Source organism: Phyllostomus hastatus, unplaced genomic scaffold (assembly GCF_019186645.2).
Source record: "Phyllostomus hastatus isolate PE091 unplaced genomic scaffold, TTU_PhHast_1.1 phas_contig_10, whole genome shotgun sequence".
Lineage (NCBI taxonomy): Eukaryota > Metazoa > Chordata > Mammalia > Chiroptera > Phyllostomidae > Phyllostomus > Phyllostomus hastatus.
In genome coordinates, this window is record NW_025333499.1 from 1,021,437 (window position 1) to 1,031,293 (window position 9,857).

The 9,857-nt window shown below is 38.3% G+C and overlaps 1 pseudogene; it reads left to right on the top strand.

Annotated features, from left to right (window-relative positions):
- Positions 1–1,577: 1,577 nt before the first annotated feature.
- On the top strand, positions 1,578–5,928 carry LOC123814548 (annotated as a pseudogene).
- The last annotated feature ends 3,929 nt before the right edge of the window (positions 5,929–9,857 follow it).

Genomic DNA, 9,857 nt, shown 5'->3' on the forward strand with positions numbered 1-9,857 from the left:
GGAGTTCTTTGTATATTTTAGATATTAATCCCATAAGGTTTGCAAATATTTTGTCACATTTTGTATGTTATCTCTTCACTCTGTTGATTGTTTCCTTAACTTGCATTCTTGAAATAAAATTCTCTTGGTCATGATGTATTATCCTTTCCACATGTCATGGGATTGTTCAACTTGCAAGTAGTTTATTTATAATTTTGCATGTTCAGGAAAGTTAATAACCTATATTTTTTTACTTGTAGTGTCCTTCTCATGTTTTGGTATCACTAAATCTGGCCTCATAAAACAATTTGGAAAATGTTTCACCTTCATTGTATTATCAGAAAGAGTTTATGTAACATAGGTAAATAATTTTTTTCTTAAATGTTTTAAAGCTATTACCAGTGCATACACCTACATCTGTTTTCTTGGGGGAAAAAAAAGGATTCAGTTAAACATTCAATCTATTTAACATATAAAGATTATTCACACTTTTATTTTAATCTTCTATCTGTTTTTAATAAGTTGTCTTTTTTTAAGAAATTGTATCATTTCATTGAAGTTGCCAGTTCTACAAGCATCAAGTTGTTCATAAGTACTTTTTATTCACTTACTTTATTTGAACTAAGTAAAAGTTACTACTTTAGTCTATAATTTTTATAACTTTGATAAATACACATGGTAATGCAACTCAAAACAAAAGAAAGATACAGAACAATTCCATCACATTAAAAAAAAAAAAACTCTTGTATTGCCCTTTTGTGGTCAAGTCCTCCACCCATCCCAAGTCCTAACAATGACAGATCTATTTTTCAATAACACTGGCTTTTCCTCAAAGTCATATGTTTGGAATAATATAGTATTTATCCTTTTTAAATATGTATTCTTTCTTTTAGTATCACACATTGGAGATTCATCAATGTTGCTGCATGTATCAGTAGTTTGTTTGTTTTTTTTTATACTGAATAGTATTCTATTGTATGGCTATGTTACAGTTTATTTATTTAGTCACCAATTGAAAGACATTGGAGTTATATCCAGGTTTTGAAAATTATAAATAAACCTGCTGTATTTGTGTACAGGTTTTTCGTGTGAACATGAGTTTTCATTTTTCTAGGATAAATACCTGCCATTCCAGTGGATGAATGTACTATTGTTTAATCATTCATCATAAGTTGAAGTACATTTGAGTTGTTTCCTTTTGATTTGTGATTATGAACAAAGTCAATAAAAGCATTCTTTTACAAATTTTTGTGTGAATTTAAGTTTTGTTTTCTATTGGAAAAAATATCTTAGTAATAACATTTCTGGCTTACAAGGCAAGTTTATTTCAAAATATATTTGAAACTCCCAAACTGCTCTCTATAGTGGCAATAATATTTTGTATTCACATGAGTGATATGAGAGTTTCTCTTGTTTTGTATCCTCACCAGCACTTAGTATTGCGAACTGTGTTTTGCTTTGGTTTTGTTTTTCTAAGACATTTTAATGGGTGTATACCATATCTTCTCATTTTAATGTGCATTTCTAAAATGATTTTAAAATGACATATTCCAAAATGTGCACTTAGGAAGAATGTATATTCTAAAAAAAGATCCAATATGGTTTCAGAGTAGGTGGAAGCTACATTAATCTCCTCCTAGTGCCAAACCACAATTACAACAAAATTATAAATCAATCAACCAGAACAACCAACTGAAGACTAGCTGAACAGAACTTTTATAACCAAGGATCCACAGAAGAAGCCACATAAAGACTAGTAGGAAGGGCAGAGATGCAAAAATGTCTGGCTCCTACCCCATAAGTGGTGGTTGAAAATACAAAGAGATATCTCAACTGCAAAGGTCCCCCTGAAAAGCAGGAGGTCTCAACCCCAAACTGGGATCTCCAGTGCAGAGCACCAGAGCACCAGAGCCAGGAAGAGGAGCCCACATAATATCTGATTGTGAAAATAAGCAGGGATTCTGTCTGCCAGGGGAAGACAAGAGTCTGCTAGAAACTCAGGCATCCTCTTAAAGGGTCAGTGCAAAAACTCTTATCAACCACTCACCTGGGGCTTTAGCAAATGAAAGATGACTCAGAGATAATTGAGGCTATACAGAGAAAAACTGGGCTTTGTGGCCTTGAGGTGAGAATTGGAGGGTCAGCCACCAAGGTCCCTATGCTTAATTTCTACCACACATTGACAACATACACCATCTTCCCTGGATCAAGTATCATCCATAGAACACTACCCTGAGGGAGTTCACTAACCCTGACCTTTTGGCTCCTGGTCACCTCACCTTGCCAAGCTCACACCCTACAAAAAAAATCAGCTGGCTGCACCCATATGGGGCCCACAGTGTACTCTTTCTTTTGAAAGCATTTGAAGAGATCTTGGAGGTCTCAGGAATTGTCAGAGACTTGGGAAAAGACTGAGTTGTGCAGCTCTGGAGTGGGGGGATTCACCCCCCATCCTGTGCAACTCAACAGTGCCATACAAACAGGAGACCTACTAGCCTCCTCTTTTTGACTCTAGGTGGCCCCAATCTGCTGAGCTCTTGCCCTGCAGAAAAGTCTGCTGGTTGTATCCTGTTTAAGCCCATGGCATGATCTTTCTTAGAGAGCACTTCAGGAGATCAGGGCAGTCTTAAGGATTATGGGAGACTGCTCTAGGAAAGACTGAGTTGTTGGGCACTGGAGCAGGGGCCATTTCACTCCCCTACACACTTAACACCCTTTCCCCACAGGAGATTCACTATTCCTGCCCTTGTAAATCCCAGTGGCCCTGTGCTGTTGAGCTCATGCCTTCTGGAGGAGATTTCAGGCTGCAGCCAGTCTGGGCCCACTGTAAAGAATTGTTCTGAAAGGCTCTCAAGGAAAAACAGGCAGCCTCAGGGGGTAGCAGAGCAGCTGATAGGTGGAGGCAGATCTCGGGGTGCCTTCAGCCTTTGACCTGACTCCAGGCTTGGGGCTAGTGGAAACAACCTTTGTACACAGCCAGACATGTCCCATATGCACTCAGACACAACAGAGGCAGGCATAAACTGTGGATTGCTTGGTAACTCCAGACAGGTAGCCCAAGTCTGGTTACAGGCTGCATCTGACACTAACCTGCACCAGACTCCCTCTCAAGAAGCATCAGTACCAGTACAAAAATTATTAAAGGGACTTCTATAAAAAGAAGAGAGAAACATTATAGACTTCCAGCCAAGATGGAGGTGTATGTAGACACACTTTGCCTCCTCACACAACCAAAAGGACAATTTTAAAAACAAAAAATAACCATAACTGCCAGAAAATTGAACTATATGGAAGTCCGACAACCAAGGAGTTAAAGAAGAAACATTCATTCAGACTAGTAGGAGGGGAGGAGACGGGAAAGGGGGCAGAGATGCCTTGAAGCAAGGCAATGGCTGGTGAACCAGGCCTGAGAGGTGGAGGATAGCAGAACAAGTGGACCCACATTTGTTTGTGGATAAATGGGAAGGAACAACTGGGAAGTGAGACAGACTGGGAAATCTAGGGTTCCAGCATGGGGAAACAAAGCCTCAAAACCTCTGTGTGTAAGAACCTCGGGGGGTTGTGGTGGAGGAAGAAACTCCAGCTTCACAAGGGAGTTCATTGCAAAGTATCACAGGGTCCTAGAACATACAAAGGACAACCCACCCAGGAATCAGCACCAAAACAGACCAATTTGCTTGTGGATAGAGGAGAAAGTGACAGAAACCCAGAGGATAGCAGAGCAAGCTGCATTGTTCCCTCTTGGACCCTGCCCCCACATAGAGTGCCACAACACAGCGACATGGGTTGCCCTGCCATGGTGAATACCTAAGGGTCTGACCCTTACTACATAACAGGCACACTGAGAAAAAAAAATATGGCCCAAATGAAACAACAGATCAAAGTTCCAAAAATAGAATTAAGCAATGAAGAGATAGTCAACCTATCTGATGCAGAGTTCAACACACTGGTAATCATCATGCTAACTGAAATGGTAGAGTATGGTCACAAAATAGAGGCAGAAGTGAAGCCTATGAAAAGTGAAATGAAGAAAAATATACAGGGAACCAACAGTGAAGGGAAGTAAACCATTACTCAAATGAATGATTTGGAGCAGAAGGAAGAAATAAACACTCAAGCAGAACAGAATGAAGAAGCAATAATAAAAAAAAAATAAGGAGAGGCTTAGGAGCCTCCAGAACAACTCTAAATGTTCCAACATCCAAATAAAAAGGGTGCCAGAAGGATAAGAGGAAGAGCAATAAATGGAAAACTTATTTGAAAATGTAATGAAGGAGAACTTCCCCAATCCGGCAAAGGAAATAAACTTCCAGGAAGTCCAGGAACCTCAGAGAGTCCCAAAGAAGTTGGATCCAAGAAAGCACACACCAAGGCACATCATAATTGCATTAGTCAAGATTAAAGAGAAGGAGAGAATCTTAAAAGCAGCAAGAGAAAAGGAGACAGTTACCTACAAAGGAGTTCACTATCAGTTGAAGTGAAGTACGACTAGGAGTAAGATTATCAGCTGATTTCTCAAAAGAACACTTGCAGGCAAGAATGGGTAGGAAAGAAATATTCAAAGTTATGAAAGGGAAGAGCCTACATCCAAGTTCACTGTATCCAGCAAAGCTATCATTTAGAATGGAAGGGCAGATAAACTGCCTCCCGGATAAGGTTAAGTTAAAAGAGCTCATCACCAAGCCCTTATTATTTGAAATTTTAAAGGGACTTATCTAAGAAAAAGAAAGTGATCAAAATTATGAAGAGTAAAATGACAACAAATTTACAACTATCAACAACTGAACCTAAAATAAAAACGAACTAAGCAAACAACTAGACAGGAACATAATCATAGAAATGGAGATTACATGGAGGGTTATCAGTGTGGAGGGGGAGGGGGAGAGTGGGGGAAAAGGTACAAGAAATAAGAAGCATAAATGGTAGGTACAAAATCAACAGGGGGAGGTTAAGAATAGTATAGGAAATGGAGAAGCCAAGGAACTTGTATGTATGACCCATGGACATGAACTAAGAGGGGGAAATGCTGGTGGGCAGTGGAGAGTAGGGTAGAAGGGAATAAAGGTGAAAAAAACATTGGACAACTGTAATAGCATAATCAATAAAAATTATTTTTAAAAAAGAAAATTTATAAAGAGTAAAATAACAATACACATGTACCTGTGTATGGGTAAATGAATTACCCAGCACAGCCACCCTGCATCAGATGGTGGAGGGGCTGGAGGCTCACTTGTGACATCCAGTTAGGCTGGAGCACACCCGAGTTGCCACTCACCAAGAATAGAAGTCCCACTGACCACCTACCCTGTCTCCAGGGTAGCCTCAGTGGAGGAGAACTGCGTGAACTACCAGCAGGGGACCCCTGATAAGATATTTCTGGTGCAGACAGTCCAACAAGCCAACATGAAGGATATTCCAGGACTAGGATGTAAGTATTGCTGTAAGTTTTCTGTGGAAGAAATTATCCAAAAGCAAGTGACAGTGAACTACACAGCTGAAGTACTTTACCTGCCAGTGGTACAAGATACTGCACCTGAAGTCAGTTTCACATCTGAAGGGGAAACTAGAAAGAACCCAGATGAAGAAGATAATACATTTTATCAAAAACTCAAATCCGTGAAGGAACCACTGGAAGCACAAAACATTCCAGACAGTTTTGAAAACATATCTCCAGAAATGAAGCCAGTTTGGCATTTAGCCTGGGTTGCCTGTGGTTATATAATATGGCAGAATTCTAGTGAAAACATATGGTATAAAACGGTAAAAATTCAAACTGCCAAGCAAGTGCAAAGAAATGATGACTTCATTGAGTTAGACTACACCATTCTACTTCATGACATTGCATCTCAGGAGACTATTCCTTGGCAAATGCAAGTTCTCTGGCATCCATAATATGGTACTAAAGTAAAACATAACAGCCATCTGCCAAAGGAAGCAGAACTGGAATAAATGAACACCCCATGCTTACTAATGATGTGTATGTCACTCTTCACTGACATCTAGCTTAAGGGGCCAAACAAATCCCAGAGTGTCAGTTTGTATAAATGTCTTGATTACAGCACAGAACTGTATCGCTTCCAGAATAGTTTCATGATGTAGAAGTGTCTTAATGACAATAACAGTGCTGTGCATATCCCATAATAAAAAGCTTGAAGTACAAAAAAAAAAGTAAATGGATTAAATGCTCCAATCAAAAACATAGAGTAGCTGAATGGATAAGAAAAACAAGACCCGTATATATGCTGTCCATAAGACACTCACATCAGAAAAAACATACACAGACTGAAACTAAAAGGATAGAAAAAGGTATTTTATGCAAATGAAAAAAACCCTAAGGTAACAATACTCATGTCAGACAAAATAGACTTTAAAACAAAGGCTATTTAAACCAAGAGACAAAGTAGGTCATTACACGTTGAAACAGGGATCAATTAAACAATAGGAAATAACCATTGTAAGTATTAATGCACCCAACATAGGAACATCTAAATATGCAAAGCAAATATTGATGGACATAAAGGGAGAAATTAACAATAATGCAATCAGAGTAGGGAACTTTAATACTTCATTGCCATCAATAGGTAGATCTTCAAGACCAAAAAAATATTTACAATACAGGTCTACCTAAAAATGATTTTAAAATTTCAAATAAATGGCCTAAAGGTACATCTACAAAAACTAGAAGAACAGCAACAAACAAAATGCAGAGTGAGTAGAAGGATGGAAATAATCAAGATTAGAGCAAAATTAAATGACATAGAGACTAAAAGAAAACTTCAAAGGATCAATAAATCCAAGAGCTGGTTCTTTGAAAAGATAAACAAAATTGACAAGCCTTACCAGAATCACCAAGAAAAAAGAAGAGAGGACCCAAATAAATAAAATTAGAAATGGAAGAAGTGACAATAGAAATACAAAGGATCATAAGAAACTACAAATGATATAACAGAAATACAAATGATATAACTGAAAGGATCATAAGAAATTACTATGAACAACTATATGCCAAGAAATTTTAAAACAAGGGTGAAATGGACAAATTTCTGGAAACATAATCCTCCACTACTGAGTCAAGAAGAATGAGAAAGCCTGAATAGATTGATATCTGGTAGTGAAATTAAAGCAGTAATGAAAAAACTCCAGCACGCAAAAGCTCTGGGCCAGACAGATTCACAGGAAAATTTTACCAAACATTTAAGGAAGAGCTGACTTCTATTCTTCTCAAACTATTCCAAAAACTTCAAGAAGGGGGAAGACTCATAAATTCTTTTTATGAGACCAGTATTACCCTAATTACAAAACCATATAAAGACACAACAAAGAAAGAAAACTACAGGCCAATACCTCTGATAAACATACATGCTAAAATGCTCAACAAAATATTGGTACACTGGATCCAGCAATACATTAAAAAGACCATACACCATGATCAAGTGGGATTCATCTCAGGGATGGAAGGATGGTGCAATATATGCAAATCAATAAATGTAATACATCACATAAACAATAGGAAAGACAAAAACCACATGATCATATCAATAGATGCTGAAAAAAACATTTGATAAAGGACAGTACCAACTTACAACTGAAAAAAAAAACCTCAGTAAAGTAGGAGTAGATGGAGCATACCTCAACATAATAAATGCCATACATGACAAACCTACAGACAACATCATACTCAATGGGCAAAAACTAAATCCTTTCCCCTAAGATCGGGCATAAGACTGGGCGTCCACTTTCACCACTTCTATATAATATAGTATTGGAAGCTCCAGCCACAGCAATCAGACAAGGAAATGAAATAAAAGGTATCCAAATTGGAAAGGAGGACATAAAGCTGTCACTGTTTGCAGATGACATGATAGTGTATGTAGCAAACTCTATAGGCTCCATGAAAAAACTGCTTGACATAATAAGTAATTTGCCAAAACAGCAGGATACAAAGTCAACATTCATAAATCAAAGGCATTTTTGTACACCAACAATGAAATATTGGAAACAGAAATCAGCAAAAGAATCCCATTTGATATACCAACAAGAAAAATAAAGTACCTAGTAATAAACCTTAACCAAGGGCTGGAAAGAAGTATTCAAAGTCATGGACGGCAAAGACCTACATCCAAGATGACTCTATCCAGCAAAAGCTATCATTTAGAATGGAAGGGCAAATAAAGTGTTTTCAAGATAAAGTCAAGTTAAAGGAGTTCATCATCACCAAGCCCTTATTATATGAAATTTTAAAGGGACTTATCTAAGAAAAATAAGATTAAAATTATGAACAGTAAAATGACAGCAAACTTGAACTATCAACAACTAAACCTATAAAAAAAAAACAAAAATGAACTAAGCAAACAACTATAACAGGACCAGAACCACAGAAATGGAGATCACATGGCGGGTTATCAGTGGTGGGGGGAGAGAATGGGGGCAAGGTACAGGGAATAAGAAGCATAAATAGTAGGTACAAAATAGACAGGGGGAAGTTAAGAATAGTGTAGGAAATGGAGAAGCCAAAGAACTTACACGAACCATGGACATGAACTAAGCCAGGGGGAGGGATGCTAATGGCAGAGGGGTGTAGCACAGAAGGAATAAAAAGGGAGAAAAAATGGGACAACTGTAATAGCATAATCAATAAAATATTTTTTTATCATTTTTTATTGTTTGAATACAGTTGTCTCCAATTTTCCCACAACTACTTTCCCCTGCACATCCCACCCTCAATCCTACCCCCTTTGTTTTTGCCCGTGGGTTCCTTATACATGTTCCCTGACGACCCTTTGCCTTCTTTCCCCCTCACCCCTCCCTCTGGTTACTGCCCATTTGTTCTTTATTTCAATGTCTCTGGTTCTATTTTGCTTCCTTGTTTGTTCTGTTGATTAGGTTCCAACATAGGTGAGATCATATGGTATTTGTCTTTCACCACATGGCTTATTTCATGTAGCATAATGCTCTCCAGTCCCATCCATGCTGTCGTGAAGGGCAGGAGCTTTCTTTCTTTCTGCTGCATAGTATTCCATCCTGTAAATGTATCATAGTGTTTTTTAAAACATTTTTTATTGTTCAAGTACAGTTTTCTGCCTTTCCCCCTGACCCCTTCCCACCACCCCAGCACCCCCCACCACCCTCCCCTGTTTTGAACCCCCTTGTTATTTTCCATATGTCCTTTATAATTGTTCCTTCAAACCCCTCACTCTTTTCCCCTATAATCCCCTCCCTGCTCCCCTCTGGAAACTGTAAGCCTATTCTAAATTTCAGTGTCTTAGGTTATATTTTGCTTGCTTATTTGTTTTGTTGATTAGCTTTCTGTTAAAGGTGAGATCATAGGGTATTTGTCTTTCACTTCCTGGCTTATTTCACTTGCCATAATGCTCTCCGGTTCCATCCTTGCTGTCCCAATGGGTAGGAGCTCCTTCTTTCTTTCTGCTGCATAGTATTCCATTGTATAAATGTACCATAGTTTTTTGATCCATTTATTTACCGATGGAAACTTAGGTTGCTTCCAGCACTTGGCTATTGGAAATTGTGCTGCTATGAACATTGGGGTGTATAGGTTCTTTTGGATTGGTGGTTCAGGGTTCTTAGGATATAATCCTAGCAGTGGAATTGCTGGGTCAAAAGGCATTTGACTTTTAGTTTTCTGAGAAAATTCCATACTGTTTTCCATAGTGGTTGCACCAGTCTGCAATCGCACCAATAGTGCATTAGGGTTCCCTTTTCTCCACAACCTCTCCAACACTTGTTATTTGTTGCTTTGTTTACGAAGGCCATTCTCAACGGTGTGAAGTGATATCTCATTGTGGTTTTAATTTGCATCTCTTTGATAGCTAGTGATACTGAGCATCTTTTCATATGTCTCTGGACCCTCTGTATGTCCT